This window comes from Lepus europaeus, chromosome 7 (genome assembly GCF_033115175.1).
Source record: "Lepus europaeus isolate LE1 chromosome 7, mLepTim1.pri, whole genome shotgun sequence".
Classification (NCBI taxonomy): Eukaryota; Metazoa; Chordata; class Mammalia; order Lagomorpha; family Leporidae; genus Lepus; species Lepus europaeus.
In genome coordinates, this window is record NC_084833.1 from 126,601,602 (window position 1) to 126,626,309 (window position 24,708).

Here is a 24,708-nt window from a genome sequence, read left to right on the forward strand (position 1 = left end):
TTGGGCCAGGACCAAGCCAGGTGCCAAGAGCTTCTTCATTCAGGTCTCCCAGTTGGGTGGTAAGGACCCAGGTATGGGCCATCTTCTACATTTCCAAGGCCACTAGCAGAGAGCTGGATGAGAAGTGGAGCAGCGAGGACATGAACTGGTGCCTATATGAGATGCCAGCATTGCAGGCAGCAGCTTTACCTGCTAATCCATGATGCCATCCCATCTGACTCTCCCTCCTCTCCATAACTCTGACAGTTTTTTTAAGATTTATTTTATTTATTTGACAGAGTAACTGATAGAGATAGAGAAAGATAGAGAGGTCTTCAGTCTGCTGGTTCACTCCCCAAATGGCTATAGTGGCTAGATCTGAGCTGATCTGAAGCCAGGAGCCAGTAGCTTCTTCTGGATCTCCCATGTGGATATAGGGGACAAGGACTTGGGCCATACTGTGTCACTTTCCCAAGGACATTAGCAGGCAGCTTGATTGGAAGTAGAGCAGCCAAGACCCAAACTGGTGACCATATGGGATGCAGACCAGGGCCTCAACCAGCTGTGTCACAGCACCGACCCCCAAAATTCTGACTTTCAAATAAATAAATCTTTTTAAAGGGTGGACACACATATTGGATCCCAGCATTTTATTTGGTGGTGGCTTAATCGACTGTGCCACAAAGCCAGGCCCACCCTTTATCTTTCTGATGGCTTGTGTGTCAAGATCTTGGTAATATCTGCTGAACAAATGTTGGTATTATGTTAGACTCCTGTTTTATTTTGGTTCTCATTTGTTGAGTTTGTTTTGGCTGCCACTTTTGGGTAGCAAGCGGTGATGTCATCACTGGCTAAAGCTGCTGTGTGTTAGGCTGGCACCGATTCTACCTTTCCATTTCTTCAAATAGAAATGGAAAATGAAATCCTCTCAAAACAAACATGTGACAAACAACTGGAAATCAAGTTTCCTTTCTTCTCACCTAACAGACCTAACTGGTCTCTGTGTTTCTCATTTTAGCCCTAACCTATATCAGATTCCTAGAGCACAAGGAAGCTTATTTTTCAAGGCAGAATTCATAGATGTGGTTGTCCATTCACCTCTGAGAATTAAAGCCATCACTCTGCTTTTTGACTGGTTCTCAGTCTGTGGTGGTGCCCTCTCTCACAGGAAGACTGATTTCTCACAGAAGAGTACACCTAGGTGAAGAAAACTTTATGGAGTGGGTTTTCCAAAGTTAAATGGCATTCTGGCCTGGACATCCTTGAGATCATGATCAGCAGAGTGGGGAAATTCTTAGCTATGTCCATTCACATCCTTTCCTTTTGTGTTCAATGTATTCCTCCCTTACATAGTGCTCCATGCTCTCCTTCTGTTGCACAGCACAAGCAGTGTCTGTGACTGAGGCTGTTTGTGTACCACTGCAGTATCTGGAGTTGCCTTTGTCTCCATCTCTAACCAGAAACAGATGCAGAGTAAGGAGGGGACTGTCACCCTGCCACACAGGGTTTGGGCCCCTTGCTGCTTTACTTTTCTTCAGTGCAGGAGCAGCCTTAAATAGAGCTGTACTGGATAGTATCATTTCTTTTAGATTTGAGTGCTTGGATAGCAAAAGAGATACATATTTTTTTCTTATAGAACGGATTGAGGAGGCACTACACAAAGTCAGCAGCAACTTTATTGGCTCCTGTTACATGTCAACATGAGTCAGAATATTTAGGGCCATTTGTTAATTTTTTTAAAAAATTAAAAATATTGAGGGCGGAGCCAAGATGGCGGATAGTGAGGACGTGCGCCATTAGTCTGCGAAAATAAAGTTTCATAAAAGTGGAATTACTGTAGCCTTAGGAAAAGACTCAAAAAAAAACTACAGAGGAGACGCTTCCGGATCGAGTGGACGGGACACAGAGGATCTACTGAGAGCCCACTGCGTGGAAACCCAACCGCGGGAACCGAGCCACAGAGTCTTGCCGGCGCGGGAACCAGGGGTAAGACAAAAGCCTCAGAAACTCTCCTCCTCCCGCCTCCGTCTGCAGCTCTGCTGCGGCGGCAGCGGCGGCAGCGGCGGCGGCATCCCGAACGCCTCTCTCCTCGGTCCCAGTCCCGGGGAGCGCGCGCGGGCACTGCAGCGGCAGCGGCAGCGGCGGCGGCGTCCTGAGCGCCTCTCTCCACGGTCCCAGCCCTGGAGAGCGTGCGCGGGCACTGCAGCGGCGGCGGCGGCGGCGGCGTCCTGAGCGCCTCTCTCCACGGTCCCAGCCCCGGGGAGCGTGCGCGGGCACTGCGGCGGCGGCGGCGGCGGGGGCGTACCGAGCGCCTCTCTCCACCGTCCCAGTCCCGGGGAGCGCGCGCAGGTACTACAGCGGCGGTGGCAACAGCGGTGGCGGCAGCGATCCTGTGGCCCGGCTGGCCCTAGGCGACAGCGCCTAAAGAGGAAGATCACGGGAGAACCCCAGGTGGTGCCTTGGATCACCAGCTGAGACAAGGCTTCAGGAAAAGATTCAAGGAAAAAACTGCAGAAGAAAGGCTTCCTGATAACCAACTGCGGGAGACGACCTGCAAAATCTACCCAGCGCGCTTTTACACAGCCTTAAACCTCAAGAAACAAGCATAGCACTCTGGCCACACCCATCACAGCCCCGAAGGCTCCAACAAAGCAGACAGCTCACTTAGAGGCATAGTATAACGAGAGAAAAAAAAAAAAAAACAAAAACACCACAAATTATCTCTAACATGCCAAGCAAGAAACATAGAAGCGGAGGTACCAAGAACAAGGAAGGCACTATGACGCCCCCAAGTGCACAGGACACGCCAATGCAAGATTATGAAGATGAAGACATAGAGGAACTGCAAGAAGCAGATTTCAAAAAATTGATAAGAACATTAAGAAGTTCTCAAAAACAAATTCTTGAACTACAGAAATCCTTAATGGACAAGATAGAAAATCTCTCCCGTGAAAATGAAATATTAAGGAGGAATCAAAATGAAATGAAAAAACTAATGGAACAGGAATTCTCGATAGTGACAAAAAACCACAATGAAATGAAGAACACAATGGATCAAATGGCAAACACATTAGAAAGCCTTAAAAACAGAATGGGTGAAGCAGAAGAGAGAATATCGGAATTAGAAGACAGAGAACAGGAAAGGAAACAGTCAAATCAAAGAAAAGAAGAAGAAATCAGAAATCTAAAAAATACGGTCAGGAATCTACAGGATACTATTAAAAAAACCAACATTCGGGTTCTAGGAGTTCCTGAAGGCATGGAAAGGGAGAAAGGATTAGAAGGCCTTTTTAGTGAGATACTAGCAGAAAATTTCCCAGATTTGGAGAAGGACAGAGACATCCTAGTACAGGAAGCTCAGAGAACCCCTAATAAACATGATCAAAAGAGATCCTCACCACGACACGTCGTAATCAAACTCACCACAGTGAAACATAAAGAAAAGATCCTAAAATGTGCAAGAGAGAAACGCCAGATTACTCTCAGAGGATCTCCAATTAGACTTACAGCTGATTTCTCATCAGAAACCCTACAAGCCAGGAGAGAATGGCGAGATATAGCCCAGGTACTAAGAGAGAAAAACTGCCAGCCCAGAATATTATATCCTGCAAAGCTCTCATTTGTGAATGAAGGTGAAATTAAGACCTTTCACAGCAAACAGAAATTGAAAGAATTTGTCGCCACTCATCCAGCCCTGCAAAAGATGCTTAAAGATGTGTTACATACAGAAACACAGAAACACTGTCACCAATATGAAAGAAGGTAAAGGAAGGAAACCTCACAGCAAAAGATCACAGGAATCTCAAACCAGATATTAGAAAATATCTTTGACAAATGGCAGGGCAAAGTTACTCCTTCTCAATAGTCACATTGAATGTTAATGGCTTGAACTGTCCAGTTAAAAGACACCGATTGGCTGATTGGGTCAAGGAACAAAACCCATCCTTTTGCTGCCTACAAGAAACCCATCTATCCAACAATGATCCATACAAGCTGAGAGTGAAGGGCTGGAAAAAGATATACCATGCCAACAGAAATGAAAAGAGAGCGGGCGTAGCCATCTTAATATCAGACAACATAAACTTTACCACAAAAACTGTTAGGAGAGACAAAGAGGGGCACTATATAATGATTAAGGGATCCATTCAACAGGAAGATATAACGATTATCAACGTATATGCACCTAATTACAGGGCACCAGCTTATTTAAAAGACTTGTTAAGGGACTTAAAGGGAGACTTAGACCCCAATACAATAGTAGTGGGGGACTTCAATACTCCACTCTCAGAGATAGATCAACAGGACAGAAGATCAACAAGGAGACAGTAGATTTAAATGACACTATAGCCCAAATGGATCTAACAGATATCTACAGAACATTTCATCCTACATCTAAGGACTTTACATTCTTCTCAGCAGTACATGGAACCCTCTCTAGGATTGACCACATACTAGGCCATAAAGCAAGTCTCAGCAAATTCAAAAGAATTAGAATCGTACCATGCAGCTTCTCAGACCACAAAGGAATGAAATTGGAAATTGGCAACTCAGGAATCCCTAGAGCACGTGCAAACACATGGAGATTGAACAACATGCTCCTGAATGAACAATGGGTCATAGAAGAAATTAAAAGAGAAATCAAAAATTTTCTGGAAGTAAATGAGGATAACAGCACAACATACCAAAACCTATGGGATACAACAAAAGCAGTGTTAAGAGGAAAGTTTATATCAATAGGTACCTACATCAAGAAATTGGAAAGGCACCAAATAGATGAGCTTTCAAGTCATCTCAAGGATCTAGAAAATCTGCAGCAAACCAAACCCAAACCCAGTAGGAGAAGAGAAATAATTAAAATCAGAGAAGAAATCAACAGGATTGAATCCAAAAAAAGATTACAAAAAATCAGCCAAATGAGGAGCTGGTTTTTTGAAAAAATAAACAAAATTGACACTCCATTGGCCCAACTAACTAAAAAAAGAAGAGAAAAGACCCAAATCAATAGGATCAGAGATGAAATGGGAAACATAACAACAGACGCCACAGAAATAAAAAGAATCATCAGAAATTACTACAAGGACTTGTATGCCAGCAAACAGGGAAATCTATCAGAAATGGAAAGATTCTTGGACACATACAACCTCCCTAAATTGAGCCAGGAAGACATAGAAAACATAAACAGACTAATAACTGACACAGAAATTGAAACAGTAATAAAGGCCCTCCCAACAAAGAAAAGCCCAGGGCCAGATGGATTCACTGCTGAGTTCTACCAGACATTTAGAGAAGAACTAACTCCAATTCTTCTCAAACTATTCAGAGCAATCGAAAAAGAGGGAATCCTCCCAAATTCTTTCTATGAAGCCACCATCACCTTAATTCCTAAGCCAGAAAGAGACGCAACATTGAAAGAGAATTACAGACCAATATCCCTGATGAACATAGATGCAAAAATCCTCAATAAAATTCTGGCCAATAGAATGCAACAACACATCAGAAAGATCATCCACCCAGACCAAGTGGTATTTATCCCTGGTATGCAGGGATGGTTCAACATTCGCAAAACAATCAACGTAATACACTACATTAACAGACTGCAGAAGAAAAACCATATGATTCTCTCAATAGACGCAGAGAAAGCATTTGATAAAATACAACACCCGTTCATGATGAAAACTCTAAGCAAACTGGGTATGGAAGGAACATTCCTTAATACAATCAAAGCAATATATGAAAAACCCACGGCCAACATCCTATTGAATGGGGAAAAGTTGGAAGCATTTCCACTGAAATCTGGTACCAGACAGGGATGCCCTCTCTCACCACTGCTATTCAATATAGTTCTGGAAGTTTTGGCCAGAGCTATTAGGCAAGAAAAAGAAATTAAAGGGATACAAATCGGGAAGGAAGAACTCAAACTATCCCTCTTTGCAGATGATATGATTCTTTATTTAGGGGACCCAAAGAACTCTACTAAGAGACTGCTGGAACTCATCGAAGAGTTTGGCAAAGTAGCAGGATATAAAATCAATGCACAAAAATCAACAGCCTTTGTATACACAGGCAATGCCATGGCTGAGGAAGAACTTCTAAAATCAATCCCATTCACAATAGCTACAAAAACAATCAAATACCTTGGAATAAACTTAACCAAAGATGTTAAAGATCTCTACGATGAAAACTACAAAACCTTACAGAAAGAAATAGAAGAGGATACCAAAAAATGGAGAAATCTTCCATGCTCATGGATCGGAAGAATCAATATCATCAAAATGTCTATTCTCCCAAAAGCAATTTATACATTCAATGCAATACCCATCAAGATCCCAAAGACCTTCTTCTCAAATCTGGAAAAAATGATGCTGAAATTCATATGGAGACACAGAAGACCTCGAATAGCCAAAGCAATCCTGTACAACAAAAACAAAGCCGGAGGCATCACAATACCTGATTTTAGGACATACTACAGGGCAGTTGTTATCAAAACAGCATGGTACTGGTACAGAAACAGATGGATAGACCAATGGAACAGAATAGAAACACCAGAAATCAATCCAAACATCTACAGCCAACTTATATTTGACCAAAGATCCAAATCTAATCCCTGGAATAAGGACAGCCTATTCAATAAATGGTGCTGGGAAAATTGGATTTCCACATGCAGAAGCTTGAAGCAAGACCCATACCTATCACCTTACACAAAAATTCACTCAACATGGATTAAAGACTTAAATCTACGACCCGAAACCATCAAATTATTAGAGAGCATTGGAGAAACCCTGCAAGATATAGGCACAGGCAAAGACTTCCTGGAAAATACTCCAACAGCACAGGCAGTGAAAACCAAAATTAACATTTGGGATTGCATCAAATTGAGAAGTTTCTGTACTTCAAAAGAAACAGTCAGGAAAGTGAAGAGGCAACCAACAGAATGGGAAAAAATATTCGCAAACTATACTACAGATAAAGGATTGATAACCAGAATCTACAAAGAAATCAAGAAAATCCACAAAAACAAAAGAAACAACCCTCTTAAGAGATGGGCCAAGGACCTCAATAGACATTTTTCGAAAGAGGAAATCCAAATGGCCAACAGACACATGAAAAAATGTTCAAGATCACTAGCAATCAGAGAAATGCAAATCAAAACCACAATGAGGTTCCATCTCACCCCGGTGAGAATGGCTCACATTCAGAAATCTACCAACAACAGCTGCTGGAGAGGATGTGGGGAAAAAGGGACACTAACCCACTGTTGGTGGGAATGAAAACTGGTTAAGCCACTATGGAAGTCTGTCTGGAGATTCCTCAGAAACCTGAACATAACCCTACCATAAAACCCAGCCATCCCACTCCTTGGGATTTACCCAAAGGAAATTAATTTGGCTAATAAAAAAGCCATCTGCACATTAATGTTTATTGCAGCTCAATTCACAATAGCTAAGACCTGGAACCAACCCAAATGCCCATCAACAGTAGATTGGATAAAGAAATTATGGGACATGTACTCCATAGAATACTATGCAGCAGTAAGAAACAACGAAACCCAGTCATTTGCAACAAGATGGAGCAATCTGGAAAACATCATGCTGAGTGAATTAAGACAGTCCCAAAGAGAAAAATATCATTTGTTTTCCCTGATCGGTGACAACTGAGCGCCAAAGGGGAAACCTGTTAAATGAAATGGCCACTATAAGCAACAATGAACTGATCAGCTCCTGTCCTGACTTTAGATGTACAATGTAATATTTTATCCTTTTTAGTATTTGTTGTTATTGTTGTTGTTCTAGTACTATTGGTTGAACTCAGTAATTAACACACAATTATTCTTAGGTGTTTAAATTTAACTGAAAAGTGATCCCTGTTAAATCTAAGAGTGGAAAAAGAGAGGGAGGAGATGAACAATTTGGAACATGCTCAATCGGACTGGCCGCAAATGGTGGAGTTAGAAATGTGCCAGGGGATTCCAACACAATCCCATCAAGATGGCATGTACCAATGCCATCACACTAGTCCAAGTGATCAATTTCAGCTCACAATTGATAGCTCTGATAGCTCTAAGAGTCAAAGAGATCACACAAACAAGACAAGTATCTGCTAATACTAACTGATAGAATCAAAAAGGGAGAGAAAGATCCAACATGGGAAGTGGGATACACAGCAGACTCATAGGATGGCAGATGTCCTAAACAACACTCTGGCCTCAGAATCAGCCCTCAAGGCATTCAGATCTGGCCGAAGAGCCCATGAGAGTATAGCAGGCATGGAAAGCCAAGATATCATGGGAAAAAAAAAAAGACCTGAATGAAAGATCTCTGTGAGTGAGATCCCAGTGGAAAGAACGGGGCCATCAAAGAAGGAGGTGCCCTTCTCCGAAGGGAGGAGAGAGCCTCCACTTTGACTATGACCCTATCAGAATAAGATCAAAGTCAGCGAACTCTAAAGGCTTCCATAGCCCTGGCAACTCATGACTAGAGCCTAGGGAGATTACTGACGCCATGAACAGGAGTGTCAAATTGTTAAGTCAGCAACAGGAGTCACTGTGTACTTACACCCCATGTGGGATCTGTCCCTAATGTGTCGTCTAAAGCCAAGTGATGCTATGACTGGTACTGAAACAGTATTTTTATACTTTGCGTTTCTGTGTGGGCGCAGACTGATGAGGTCTTTGCTAATTATAGACTGAAGTGATCTTCTGTATATAAAGAGAATTGGAAACGAAAAAAAAAAAAGGAAAAAAAAACAACCTGGTGTTAAAATGGAAATGGCATAGAAAATTAATTAATTTGAAAAAAATTATGTAGGATCTCTGTCTTTAATGTGCTGTACATTGCTATTTAATGCTATAATTAGTAATCCAATGGTAGTTTTTTCACTTGATGTTGCTATATGGGCAAAATGTTGAAATCTTTACCTAATGTATACTAAACTGATCTTCTGTATATAAAGAGAATTGAAAATGAATCTTTACACGAATGGAAGGGGAAAGGGAGCGGGAAAGGGGAGGGTTGCGGGCGGGAGGGAAGTTATGGGAGGGGGGAAGCCATTGTAACCCATAAGCTATACTTTGGAAATTTATATTCATTAAATAAAAGTTTAATAAAAAAAAATTAAAAATATTTATTTTTGACAGAGTGGACAGAGAGAGAGAGAGAGAGAGAGAAAGGTCTTCCTTTCTTCATTGGTTCACCCCCGCCCCCAATGGCCACTGCGGCTGGTGCACTGTGGCCAGTGCAGAATGCTGATCTGAAGCCAACAGCCAGGTGCTTCTCCTGGTCTCCCATGTGGGTGCAGGGACCAAGCACTTGGACCATCCTCCACTGCCTTCTCGGGCCACAGCAGAGAGCTGGACTGGAAGAGGAGCAACTGGGACAGAATCCATTGCCCCGACCAGGACTAGAACCCGGGGTGCCGGTGTCACAGGAGGAGGATTAGCCTATTGAGCCACCATGCTGGCCAATATTTATTTATTTGAAAGGCAGAGTTACGAAGAAAAGAGAGATGTAAATCATATATCCACTGTTTCACACCCCTAATGGCCACAGCAGCTGGGGTTGGAACTGGATTAAAGTCAGGAGCCTGTATCTTCTTCCACATTTCCCATGTGGGAGTAGGAGCACAAGCACCATCCTTTGTAGCTTTCATAGGCACATGAAAGGGCTGGATCAGAAGTAGAGAAGGCGGGACATGAACTCATGCACAATACGGAATACCAGCATCACAGCAATGGCTTTCCCACTATGCTCTACTGTCTGTTTTTTTATTATTTTTATTTATTATTATTTTTATTTTATTTTTCTTTATTTAAATTAGAGATATGCAGAGGCAGAGAGAGAGGGAGAAAGGTTTTCCGTCTTCTGGTTTACTCCCCAGATGGTTGAAATGGCTGGAGCTACCCCAAACTGAAGCCAAGAGCTGGGAGCCTCTTCCAGTTATCCCACATGGGTGCAGGGGCCCAAGGACTTGGGTCATCCTCTACTGATTCCCAAGACCTTAGAAGAGAGCTGTATCAGAAATGGAGCAGCCAAGATTCAAACCAGCTCCCATAAGGGATGTCAGCAATGTAGGCAGCAGCTTTCCCTGCTGGGACACAGTACCAGCCCCTCTATTGTCTGTTTTATGGAAATATGCATTTAAGGGATATTAGAAGGCCATTCAGGCCCTTCCTACAAAACATTTTGAAATAATGATTGACAGTCTATAAGACTGCTTCCAAAGTTAGAGAGCTGCAGGGACCGAGAGGGCAGTGATATTGAAAGGGTATGAGGAACAAGGAAAGATGGGAAGGCCAGAAGAAATCTTAAAAAGTATTCCAAAGGATAATGTAATAGGACACAGTCACTTATGAAGATTGCCAAAATTATCCATTTCTATTTTAGGGTTTTCATTTTTTTATTTAAATTAGAGATGATCTCTAACATAATTTGTGATATACTTGACTCACTTTTCAGTTTTCTTCTTACAGATACAATGTACTTCTAAGATGTAGAGGGGCTGGTACTGTGGCACTGGCACCCCAGTTCTAGCCCCAGCTGCTGCTCTTCTGATCTGGCTCTCAGCTATGGCCTGGGAAAACAGTAGAAGATGGCTCAAGTGCATCTATTGTTGGTAGATTTCTGAATGTGAAGGCATTCTAACTGGGGTGAGGTGAAACCTCATTGTGGTTTTGATTTGCATGTCTCTGATGGCTAGTGATCTTGAACATTTTTTCATGTGTCTGTTGGCCATTTGGATTTCCTCTTTCGAAAAATGTCTATTAAGGTCCTTGGCCCATCTCTTAAGTGGGTTCTTTGTTCTGCTGTTGTGGATTTTCTTGATTTGTTTGTAGATTCTGGTTATCAACCCTTTATCTGTAGTATAGTTTGCAAATATTTTTTCCCATTCTGTCAGTTGCCTCTTCACTTTCCTGACTGTTTTTTTTTTTTGAAGTACAGAAACTTCTCAATTTGATGATATCCCAAATGTTAATTTTGGTTTTGACTGCCTGTGCTCCTGGGGTCTTTTCCAAGAAGTCTTTGACTGTACCTATATCTTGCAGGGTTTCCCCAATGCTCTCTAATAATTTCATGGTGTCAGGTCATAATGGATTTAAGTCTTTAATCCATGTTGAGTGATTTTTTGTGTAAGGTGAAAGGTAGGGGTCTTGCTTCAAGCTTCTGCATGTGGAAATCCAATTTTCCCAGCACCATTTATTGAATAGACTGTCCTTATTCCAGGGATTAGTTTTGGATCTTTTATCAAATATAAGTTGGCTGTAGATGTTTGGATTGATTTCTGGTGTTTCTATTCTGTTCCATTGGTCTATCCATCTGTATCTGTACCAGTACCATGCTGTTTTGATAACAACTGCCCTGTAGTATGTCCTGAAATCTGGTATTGTGATGCCTCAGGCTTTGTTTTTGTTATACAAGATTGCTCAGGTGCTTAGAGCCCTGCACCCAAGGTGGGACAGAGAAGAAGCTCCTGGCTCCTGGCTTCACATCAGTGCAGCTCCATCTGTTATAGCCATTTGGGGAGTGAACCAGCAGATGGAAGACCTTTATCTCTGCCTCTTCCTCTCACTGTCTATAATTCAACCTCTCAAATAAACAAAATCTTAAAAAATATGATGTAGAGAAGTACTATAATGAAATGCAATAGTGCACTCCTAAATATACAGTTAGCATTAAATTTTTGTTGAGAAAGGGATGAGCTTGGCTTTATGTGTCTTGCTTAGGGCAGAATTTTTATGACTGAATTTGAGATAATTAAAAAATAGTTTTATAATTCAAACATTGATGATTTTTACTGCTGCAGCCTCCCCCTCACACTCTGTATCCTTAATGCAGATAGTCCACATGGGGGTACAACAGAAAGAGGCCTGCATATCTGGAGTAATGCAAATATGCCCTTTGCTTAAACCAGGGGATTGATCGACTGGAGTTCTTTATGATTCAGTTTGCATTTTTCTGTAGAGTGAAATATAGTGATTTGGGAAAAGTATCTTGTCTTCTAGTAGATGATTCCAATTGTCTTTCTTTTCCATCTACCTGGCATCACAGGTGATTCCCAAGACAGGTGTTGGGCTCTATGGGAAAAAAAAGTAGCCACTTCCCAAGACAGGTGTTGGGCTCTATGGGAAAAAAAAAGTAGCCACTTCAGAGTTGATATATTTTTCCTGCAAAATTGGAGAAATATTTTGTAAGAAGCAGTTCATGGAGGATGTATACTTCCCTAGAAATGAGACGGAAGTGATTCCTTTATTTGCCCCTCCCTGAGCTAGGTCCTGAGGCTCATTGATCAGGGCAAGAATGCTAATATTTATAGGCCAATTATGAAGGATCCATGCTTGTCTTACACATGAGATGTCTACAGATCTGTTTCTCAAGGCCTTTAAGATAAAATAAGAAAATTTTGCAACAAAAGAGAAGGTTGGTGTTGCCTGTTGCCTTGGTCTAGGATCTGTGCATTTATTACCCACTTAGTTCTCTGACTCCTATTGTGAGCATCTCCTAATGGTTCTTTTTTGGCCATTCCTCTGTCCAGTTTCCTTAATGGGTGACAATCTTTGACCAGACTTCCAGTCTGACAACTCAGCCCAAATTGGAGTTGACTAGTTTGTGTCCACTAAATCCACTTCAGGATTAAGGTGGTCCAAAACTGCCAATGACCAATGACTGGGCTGCCGTTATGCTCACTCAAGAGATAAGACTCTGGGCACAGGTCCAAAGTGGCTTTCCTTGGTCCTCTTCCCTTGATCTCCCTGGTGACCAGGCTGATTCTCAGGTATGCAGAGAACTTGCTGGCTCACAGAAGTCTATGGATTTCTGTTTTGCACTCATCTGCAAAATATTTGAAAGTTTTCTCTTAGATCTCAAAAGTCCTGAGTAGGGAGTTTTATTTTGTATTGAGATGTGTCTTTATAAAGACAAGTGTCACTGAAGACTGTGTATCATCCTCAGAATTAACTGAACTCACCCAGGCCTGGATAGAGTTCTGGGATCCTGGCTTCAGGCTGAACATTGCCTGCTGTTGTGAGCATGTGAGGATGTACCAGAAAATGGAAGAAATCTCTCTCCCTCTCCATCTCAAATAAAATGAAAAACAGATAAAAATTGGAAAAAAAATGTGTTTTGCCTTGTGTCCTAAGGAAAAAAGTAATTACTGTTGTTATACGTAGAACTCATTTGTACACTTCACAAATACTCATAGATCTCAGGTTAAAGGCTTGGTGATCAGTGCTGGCTGGGTGGACTACTGAGCTCCCATTCTGTAATGCATCCCCTTCCATCATCTGCAGTTCACTTTGGGTGCTCATAAAACACCAAACTGCCTCCTGACTTTGCATCCCTGTGTTCTTTATACATAGCTTGGCCATAATCTTATTTTCTTTAGCAGCATGCTAATTTTTCATGAGTACTTCACAGGCAAAGAATAATGTGGACATTGATTTTCTCTGAGCTTTTGCTCTCAGTGGTTTATTTTATGCAATTGATTCTGGGTGATGTGTAGAACTTTGCTAGACTAGAAGTTGTGGTGCAGAAGTTCATATTAGAGTAACAGGGCTATCACTGACACTTCCACTGTGCCCCACCCTGCAACCTATGCCTGCCTTTGGATTCTGCTTTTATAGAGTCTTGGAATGAAGCAGTAGTGATTCAATAAAGGAATACATTTTCAATGGTTAAACATTTTTATTTTTATTAATACAAAGAGAACAGATTGCATAAGGATGTAATTCAAGAAAAACATAACCATACTTTTCTATTTCCTCCTCTTTTCTTCCTTTCTCTTTTTAAGGATTTAATAAGCTGGCTTTTTTTCCCTAACCTAGTCTTTACCCGATCACCTCCAGCCTTCCTGTCCATTTGTTCCTACTTTACAATCTGGTACTTTAAGCTTTTTCCCCCTTCTTTCATGCATGTTTTGCCTACTCCTACTCCAATTCTAAAGAAGGAAAAATGAATAAATATCATGAAATATTGATTCAATGATAGGAATCCTATCCCGAAATACAGAAAAAAAAAGTTACCTCCTTTTTATTGACACTTTATTTATTGATTTACCTTTCTAGAAGAGGCAGCTGAAAGTTCTGCAAAGTCTGTCCTTGGAATGTGAGGAGAGCCAGAGATATTGGATAGACTCTTTACAGTCTGTTTGTTTTACTGTGAGAGATGTTGCTCCACTTGCCTGTGGCAGAAAAAAATGAGATTTCAATGATTTTTTTCTGCATTAAAATTTTTATGATGAGTCTCTTCTTTATCAATGGATAGAGACCTGTCAAATTTGCCATGATCAAAAAATTTCACAGACACAACTGCTTCCAGAGGAGATGCATGCCTCTCCATTCCCATGTGGCTTTCCCCTGAGATCTTCAGGTGGCTTCTCTTGGTCACCTGAAAGCAAAGAGAAGATTCCAACCATAGAAAAAGTTCACTACAACTGTGGTGTTGTTTCTTGGAAGTTCCTGTCCAAAAAATAATCATTTAAGAACACCAGGGGCATTTTATTAGTTTCATGACTCTCTTCTACCTGGCTTCACTGGAGAGAAAAAATAACCAAAGTTGAAGCATGATTCTAGGCAAAGCACAATTATGTATCAGCATAACAAAAATCTTCATATTTTTTCTGCACACTGTTAGTCTTACATGAGTTAGAAAGAAAAAATACCATTTAATGTCTTAGAACTCTCTAATTTTAAAAAGTGCTCTTATAAAGCTCCAAAAGCATTAACATTGTGCATTTCTGGGTGATTTGAAAATTCTAAATTTGAAATCAATTGCATTGATTGGTTTTGTAGAGTAGGAAGAAAATAATTGGTTTATTAACTATATACAGAGACTATGAAAGAAGCTATTAATTGGTACCAGTTGTCTATGATAAGCTTTAGTGTTTATGAAACCATGATTCATTTTATTTTATGAGCTATGTCCACTTGAAGTTGTGAAAGAAAATGTACAATAGTGGTTGCAATTCACTTTAACAGATTTTTTGGAAGATTTTATTTATTGAAATGAGAGGTAGTTATAGACAGTGAGAGGTAGGACAGAGAGAAAGGTTTTCCATCCATTGGTTCACTCCCCAAATGGCTGCAACAGCAAGAGCTGCTTGATCCAAAGCCAGGAGCCAGGTGGTTCTTTCCAGTCTCCCATGGGTGCAGGGGCCCAAGCACTTAGGCCATCTTATACTGCTTTCCCAGGCCATAGCAGAGAGCTGGATTGAAAGAGGAGCAGCTGGGACTAGAAGCAGTGCCCATATGGGATTCTGGTGCTGCAGGTGGAGGATTAACCTACTGCACCATGGCACAGGCCCCACAATTCTCTTGAAAACAGAAACATTTATTCCTGAGTATATTACTTTTCATATATTTATGAGAAGATGATAGGCCGGCACCGCGGCTCACTAGGCTAATCCTCCGCCTTGCAGCGCTGGCACACTGGGTTCTAGTCCCGGTCGGGGCGCCAGATTCTATACCGGTTGCCCCTCTTCCAGGTCAGCTCTCTGCTGTGGCCCGGGAGTGCAGTGGAGGATGGTCCAAGTGCTTGGGCCCTGCACCCCATGGGAGACCAGGAGAAGCACCTGGCTCCTGCCATCAGATCAGTGTGGTGCACCGGCTGCAGCACGCTAGCCGTGGTGGCCATTGGAGGGTGAACCAATCGCAAAAGGAAGACCTTTCTCTCTGTCTCTCACTGTCCACTCTGCCTGTCAAAAAAATAAATAAATAAAATAAAAAAAATAAAGATGATGATGTCTGATTTCTTTTGGAGTTCTCTTTTGTCCTTTGATTATTTTCTATGACTAGTTTCTTAAAAGGACTTTCATTGTTAACATCTACAGTTAGGCCAATGAAGTCCTGACAGGGCACATATGTCTCTAGAATTAGAGGAGTGCTCATCATTCTCATACTGTGTTCTGTTGCTGTTCAGCCTGTGACAGTGAGGCATGTAAATAAAAACCAGAAATTCAGCATGTGGTTACCCCACAAGGAATCTTATCTTGTCTGCATCTGAATAATTTTGATAGCCAGGTGTTTTTAAGTTGCTAAAGATTCTCCTAGTTTGTATTTATTTAAAAACTATTAACTTAGTACCACAATTTTTGTTACAGTAATTTGATTGCATATAAGGAGTTTACAAATTCATACCTTGACTAGAAGTTTCACTTTGAAACATTCACAGACTAGCAGAAGTCATAAACCATTAACTTTCATTTTTCTAAAATAAGATGTTGTTATGGATATGAGTATATAAAGAGTATATTTTTAAGATTTTATTTATTTATTTGAGGTAGAATTACAGACATAGAGAAAGGTTTTACTTCCATTGGTTCATGCCCCAGATGGCTGCAATGGCCAGTGCTGCACCCATCTAAAGCCAGGAGCCAGCTGCTGCTTCTTGGTCTCCCATGCGGGTGCAGGGGCCCAAGCACTTGGGCCATCTGCTACTGCTTTTCCAGGCCATGGCAGAGAACTGGACTGGAAGAGGGGAAGCCAGGACTAGAACCAGCACCCATATGGGATTCCGGCCCCACAGGCAGAGGATTAACCTACTGCACTGCAGCACCAGCCCCAAGTACATGAAGAATTTAGAACAGAAAATCTACCAACTTCATGGAGTTTATCTCCCTTTCAAACTTTTAATAACCTTTGGGATGCAAAATGCTAATTTAAGGTACTGTAATTAAATTCACACAAACAAAAGATGTTTTAGGATGTTTTACTTCATTATTTAAGTTAGATTCTCTTAGGAAATTCTAGATTATTTTGTGGATAAATTGTAATTTCTTTTCACAAGTGTATTTGAGTAGAAACACAAGATTTTATAATCAATTATTTTTGTTTAAAACATATGCTTATGTATGTTTTGTAATAAAATAAAAGCACTTTATGAAGTTTAGATACATCTTGTTCAACGCAAGCCTATACTTTTTCTTAAGTTTTATTTAAAAAGAATCTTTGTATTTATTTTTTAACATAGCAAATTCAGGTGACACAGGAAGTCCATAATTTTCCACAAAATTCATAAACTTAACAACTGAGAATCTTAAGTCTTATAAATCTTCTGATCATTCATAGTTATGCACTCAATGGAACGTATTCCTCAGAAGCTGAGAAGAATCTTAACTTAAAAGCTTCAATTCTTCAGGCATCTCTACAGATCTCTATTTTTCATTCTCTAAGACATGCAGTAGGACTGCTGATGCAGCAAATACCAATCCATCTTAAGCTTCAATGCATAAAAGAAAGCATTTGGGAAACCAACATTATTAATATTAAGTCTGAAGGCATTTCTACCTATTGACTGAATGATTTTCCCTTCTGTCAACTTTAAACTCTAATGAATAAAATTTTATTTTGAACATAATTTTCTCAGGTTAATCTAATACTTTAAAGCACTTGTATTTGTTTTGTAAGTGTTGAGGAAAACAAAAAGGTTATTTATAATTTTTTATTAGATTTAAAATTTTACAGCAAAGTAATACAATCTGCTTGTCCAAATATTATGGCTTTTAAAAATTCTCTTCAAAGCAATATATGAAAAACCCACGGCCAACATCCTATTGAATGGGGAAAAGTTGGAAGCATTTCCACTGAAATCTGGTACCAGACAGGGATGCCCTCTCTCACCACTGCTATTCAATATAGTTCTGGAAGTTCTGGCCAGAGCTATTAGGCAAGAAAAAGAAATTAAAGGGATACAAATCGGGAAGGACGAACTCAAACTATCCCTCTTTGCAGATGATATGATTCTTTATTTAGGGGACCCAAAGAACTCTACTAAGAGACTGCTGGAACTCATCGAAGAGTTTGGCAAAGTAGCAGGATATAAAATCAATGCACAAAAATCAACAGCCTTTGTATACACAGGCAATGCCACGGCTGAGGAAGAACTTCTAAAATCAATCCCATTCACAATAGCTACAAAAACAATCAAATACCTTGGAATAAACTTAACCAAAGACGTTAAAGATCTCTACGATGAAAACTACAAAACCTTACAGAAAGAAATAGAAGAGGATACCAAAAAATGGAGAAATCTTCCATGCTCATGGGTTGGAAGAATCAATATCATCAAAATGTCTATTCTCCCAAAAGCAATTTATACATTCAATGCAATACCCATCAAGATCCCGAAGACCTTCTTCTCAGATCTGGAAAAAATGATGCTGAAATTCATATGGAGACACAGAAGACCTCGAATAGCCAAAGCAATCCTGTACAACAAAAACAAAGCCGGAGGCATCACAATACCAGATTTCAGGGCATACTACAGGGCAGTTGTTATCAAAACAGCATGGTACTGGTACAGAAACAGATGGATAGACCAATGGAACAGAATAGAAACACCAGAAATCAATCCAAACATCTACAGCCAACTCATATTTGACCAAAGATCCAAATCTAATGCCTGGAATAAGGACAGTCTATTCAATAAATGGTGCTGGGAAAATTGGATTTCCACGTGCAGAAGCTTGAAGCAAGACCCATACCTATCACCTTACACAAAAAATCACTCAACATGGATTAAAGACTTAAATCTACGACCCGAAACCATCAAATTATTAGAGAGCTTTGGAGAAACCCTGCAAGATATAGGCAGAGGCAAAGACTTCTTGGAAAAGACCCCAGGAGCACAGGCAGTCAAAACCAAAATTAACATTTGGGACTGCATCAAATTGAGAAGTTTCTGTACTTCAAAAGAAACAGTCAGGAAAGTGAAGAGGCAACCGACAGAATGGGAAAAAATATTCGCAAACTATACTACAGATAAAGGATTGATAACCAGAATCTACAAAGAAATCAAGAAAATCCACAACAACAAAACAAACAACCCACTGAAGACATGGGCCAAGGACCTCAATAGACATTTTTCGAAAGAGGAAATCCAAATGGCCAACAGACACATGAAAAAATGTTCAAGATCACTAGCAATCAGAGAAATGCAAATCAAAACCACAATGAGGTTCCATCTCACCCAGGTGAGAATGGCTCACATTCAAAAATCTACCAACAACAGATGCTGGAGAGGATGTGGGGAAAAAGGGACACTAACCCACTGTTGGTGGGAATGCAAACTGGTTAAGCCACTATGGAAGTCAGTCTGGAGATTCCTCAGAAACCTGAACATAACCCTACCATACAACCCAGCCATCCCACTCCTTGGAATTTACCCAAAGGAAATTTATTTGGCAAATAAAAAAGCCATCTGCACATTAATGTTTATTGCAGCTCAATTCACAATAGCTAAGACCTGGAACCAACCCAAATGCCCATCAACAGTAGACTGGATAAAGAAATTATGGGACATGTACTCCATAGAATACTATACAGCAGTAAGAAACAATGAAACCCAGTCATTTGCAACAAGATGGAGCAATCTGGAAAACATCATGCTGAGTGAATTAAGACAGTCCCAAAGAGAAAAATATCATTTTTTTTCCCTGACCGGTGACAACTGAGCGCCAAAGGGGAAACCTGTTAAGTGAAATGGCCACTATAAGCAACAATGAACTGATCAGCTCCTGTCCTGCCTTTAGATGTACAATGTAATACTTTATCCTTTTTAGTATTTGTTGTTGTTGTTGTTGTTCTAGTACTATTGGTTGAACTCAGTAATTAACACACAATTATTCTTAGGTGTTTAAATTTTAACTGAAAAGTGATCCCTGTTAAATCTAAGAGTGGAAAAAGAGAGGGAGGAGATGAAGAGCTATGGGTTATTTAACTATGTGCTTATTTTCAAAGACTTGAATAATCACCTTGTAACAATGATCAGATTTGGTCTATGTTATGTCATGATTTTAAGGAATCTTATTTCAACCAGATATTTTGGATTTTGATATTGGTCTATTATGCTATGTTATATGTGTGTACATATTGTATGTCCACATGGGGAAATTTTATTAAGAGTTTTATTTTAAATGGCTTTTAGATAAGATTGTCCATAAATTTAAGCTGCTAAAATCAATCAAAGATACATTTTAATTTGTATGACCTGAATCTGTGTATCATATGTTTTAAACTTGTTGGTAGAAAGAAACTAAAAACATTTTATATGGTTGTGCTTAAGTTTACTGGTTAAACAAACTACACCATGTTAGATATTTAAGACGTGTTTTCAAATACATGATTCTTAAAATTTATAGAAGGCATTGGACCTTCTGGTAAATGTTTTATTAAGTTCTTATCTAAGGGTTGAAATGGTTTGCTAAGTATTCATGTAATATTGCTATTGTCAGCAAGCGATCTAGGACTTGCTCCCTCATTTCTCTATTCTAAGCCCAACTTGTTCTTTCACTTCTCTATTCTCTTCAAGGTAGGGAAATAATTCTATTATGAAGGAATCTGTAGGATGCACAATTTAATCTTTAGACCTTATAAGAGATGGCTAACATTTTCTGTAATAGCATAGCCAAAATAAGAACTTAACTAATAATCTCATAGCTAGATTCACATCGCCATCAGCGAAGTATACAGTAAGTAGAAAAAAAAACCTCCCTTTCAGACCAAAGGGAAAGAAAGTTTTAAAGTGAGAATATAATTTTCCTCATGGGCATTGTCTACCTTAGAAAAACTACTACAGAACATGCCTGTGACTATAGACTTGTAGTTCAGGCCACCGAAGATTAGAGATGGGACACGGGCACTCCCTTGACTTGCATTGTCTGGTCTGCTTTAACACAAACCAGGAGGAAAAGAAAGCTCGGCATCAGAAGCAATGGGTGGCAGGCCTATTAATGGCTGATCTGTACAGTGATCTGCCCTCAAGGAGACCCAACAGGCCAGTCCACTGCAGTGGCTTTCAATGTGGTAAGCCTGGGCTTCAGCAGAAGTCAGCTTGTGAAGAGCCCTGCCAGCTCTGCCAAGAGTTGGATCACTGGAAATGGACCTGCCCTGGAGTCGAAGGATGCCCAGGTCAGAGCCACAGATCTTATTGGCTCTAAGCTGAAAAGCCCTTCACTCAGCTCAACCTCCAAAGTGACCACTGCAGTTGAGGGGACAGCCAAGTAGGGTCAGCAACATTGCAGGCAGAACTGTAAATTTCTTGTTAGAGATGCCCCCTGCCTTTACCTGGCCAGCTCTCCTCCCAGGCCAGCCAAGTAATGAAAGTCAACAGAGTGCCTTCCCCTAGGACGTTCACACCTCCCTTAGGATATACCCCATGTGAAGATATAGATAGGTCTGGGCCTCTTAACTTACAAGGACTAAAGCCCAACAGATTATTATCAAGCCCCTTCTATCAGGTTCTATTTGCCCCTCAATCAGAAAAATTACTTGTAGCTTAGACAGCACCTTTCTTAGCTCCTTTAATAATGACGCTGTCCTTTGTTCTAGACCCTGTCTAGTGCACTTGGGCCTCATTCCTTTGTAATCATAACCTCTACTCTACCACCAATGGCTCTACTCCCAACCTGTGTGTACTGATGGTCCTCTTCCCCACTTAATGCTGTATAATTGTTCAGACCTGGTTAAGGCCACTCTTAGGATCGTTGGTTACTATCCTCACCCTGTCTTTTATGACCTTGTCTAAATATGATCAGAGTCGGGGAACTTGGAAGGCTTCCATAGCCTTGGCAACTCATGACGACAGCCTAGGGTGGTTACTGGTGCCATAAACTAGAGTGTCAATTTGTTGGGTCAACAACAGGAGCCACTGTGCGCTTGCTCCTCATGTGGGATCTCTGTCCTTAATGTACTGTACATTTTGATTTAATGCTATAACTAGTACTCAAACAGTATGTTTCACTTTGTGTTTCTATGTGGGTGCAAACTGTTGAAGTATTTATACTAAATTGATCTTCTGTATATAAATAGAATTGAAAATGAATCCTGATGTGAATGGAAAGGGAGAGGGAGAGGGAGAGGGGAGGGTTGCGGGTGGGAGGGAAGTTATGGGAAGGGGAAGCCATTGCAATCCATAAGCTGTATACTGGAAATTTATATTCATTAAATAAAAGTTAAAAAAATTCTCTTCATGTATGTAAATTAATAAAGCTTATTCCAATATGTATTTTCTGTATTTTCATTTGCTGAACCAGGGTTCAAATGGTGTTTTTAGGATCTTGCCAACATCAGCCCTATGTATATGTAAATTATCGGAGCCATTATATAGACAATAAAAACTTGTTGAGGCTACTGATGAATGCTTCAAAAGGAATCAGATACACACAGATTTTATTGTCATATTCAATTCAACTGAAGTCTTTCTTAAAATTGTACTCTTGATAGGCTGAAGACAGAGTAATAGAGTCAGTTCTTTATGCCAAAGATACATGGATCTGTTGTACAAAGGCTTCATTCTCTGTTAGTCGTCAGTAACTTGAGGGCTTTCTGTAGATTCTGAATGGCAGTGCTTACATCTTCATACTGCAAAGCACTGCCAGCATATTTGCAGTATTTCTGAGCTCTCACAAAGTCCTCAGGGGTGAGGAGGGTATCGCCTTGGGAAACTATACTGAAAAGTGCAGGATCAATGGCTGGAATAGTCTATAGAGTAGGATGGATAGTATTCCTTGTTACACCCATGCAATGAGGCACTTTCACTGGTGTATTGGCTGGGGTATGTGCACCCAGAGGACTCTTTATTCAACTAAAGCTATCTGATGGCATGCTGCCTGGGTCAAATGCTGAAGATGATGATGGCTGAGGTGTGCTGGGTAGGCAGAGATGCTACTACAGCATCTTCATTTTCTTCACCATCAGTATCTTCCTCAATTGCAATAGGGCCTGCTTGAGGAGTCTCCTCATTGTTTAAGCAATTATGGATATATGTTTCCTTCCAGCTTGTATACTTCCTGTGTTTCACATTTTTATCAGTGTTATGTCAAACACGGTTATGGCATCTATTAAAAGACTTGCAGTATAGAAGAACTTGATCATTTAAAAAAGCATCAACCCCAAAGCCATCCAACCACCTTTACTAGGTCCATTCCAGCCACTGGATTTACTAATCAATTTTAAGAGATGTTCTTTAAATTTCCTGCAGAATGAGATGATTTGCTGAATGGTGCTATAATGTACAGAATGTCTCTGAAAACCTTATATAAACCCCACAAAGAAAATGGGATGGGTCCTCATCAGATGACTGCTGTGATGATTGGAGGAGAGGACCCTAGCTTGAGCTAGAACAATAAACCTCTTTGCTTTTGCATCCTTGAAGTCTCTCATTGGGATAATTGAGCCCCATCTGAGTCTGGTCTAACAGTTGTTGTTGTTGTTAAGATTTATTTATTTATTTGAAAGGCAGAGTTACAGAAAGGCAGAGAGACAGAGAGAGAGTAGCCCTCTGCCATCCGCTAGTTCACTCCCCAAATGGCTGCAATGACTGGAGCTGTGCTGACCTGAAGCCAGGAGCCAGGACATTCTTCCAGGTCTCCCAAATGGGTTCAGGGGCCCAAGGACTTGGGCCATCTTTCTACTGATTTCCCAGGCCAGAGCAGAGAGCTGGGTCAGAAGTGGAGCAGCTGGAAATTGAACTGGAGCACATATGAGATGCCAGCACTGAAGGCCAGGGCATTAACCTGCTGCAACATAGTGCCAGCCCCCCAACTGTTTCTTTTTTTTTTAACAGGCAGAGTGGACAGTGAGAGAGAGAGACAGAGAGAAAGGTCTTCCTTTTGCCATTGGTTCACCCACCAATGGCCGCCGTGGCTGGCGTGCTGCGGCTGGCGCACTGCCTGATCCAATGGCAGGAGCCAGGTACTTCTCCTGGTCTCCTATGGGGTGCAGGGCCCAAGCACTTGGGCCATACTCCACTGCACTCCCTGGCCACAGCAGAGAGCTGGCCTGGAAGAGGGGCAACCGGTATAGAATCTGGCGCCCCGACCGGGACTAGAACCCAGTGTGCCAGTGCCACAAGGTGGAGGATTAGCCTACCGAGCCACGGCGCCAGCCCAACTGTTTCTTAAGAGCTTCTAACAGACCCATTAATTTTTTTATTTATTTTTATTTTTTTGACAGGCAGAGTGGATAGTGAGAGAGAGACAGAGAGAAAGGTCTTCCTTTTGCCATTGGTTCACCCTCCAATGGCCGCCGCGGTAGCGCGCTGCGGCCGGCGCACCGCACTGATCCAATGGCAGGAGCCAGGTGCTTCTCCTGGTCTCCCATGGGGTGCAGGGCCCAAGGACTTGGGCCATCCTCCACTGCACTCCCTGGCCACAGCAGAGAGCTGGCCTGGAAGAGGGGCAACCGGGACAGGATCAGTGCCCCAACCGGGACTAGAACCCGGTGTGCCGGCGCCGCAAGGCGGAGGATTAGCCTAGTGAGCCGTGGTGCCGGCCTGACCCATTAATTTTGATAAAAATTTATGACATTCAGTTTTATTATCAATCTTCATTCTAGTTTGTGTGGCATATAAATGACTTTCTTGGTGAAATAAATAATGATCAAACAATGGCTGCCAACAACTTCTCAGAGCAATTCTTGAGCAACTATTCAGTAATTGGCCACCACAGAGTCCTGTTTGTCATGCTCCTGAACCATCAGGTGATGCTGAATGTTCTTAAACTGTGGGGAGAGTGGGGGCAGTGGAGCGAGCTCTGGCATCTCCACTCTAGCATACACCACTTCCTCAAGCCTATACTTTTTTGAAGTATAAATCCTTGCATTCACAGAAAAACAGTTTAAACCAGACTATTGTAAAAATAATTCAATGGTTGTAGATATCTGCTCATACAACATTTAAAATTGTTCAACAAAATACTCTGTGATTTAAAAATGATTTATTTACTTATTTATTTGAAGTGTAGATT

The 24,708-nt window shown here is 41.0% G+C and overlaps 1 pseudogene; it reads right to left on the reverse strand.

Annotated features, from left to right (window-relative positions):
- Positions 1–22,252: 22,252 nt before the first annotated feature.
- LOC133764799 (vacuolar protein sorting-associated protein VTA1 homolog) lies at positions 22,253–24,502 on the reverse strand (annotated as a pseudogene).
- Between the last annotated feature and the right edge of the window lie 206 nt (positions 24,503–24,708).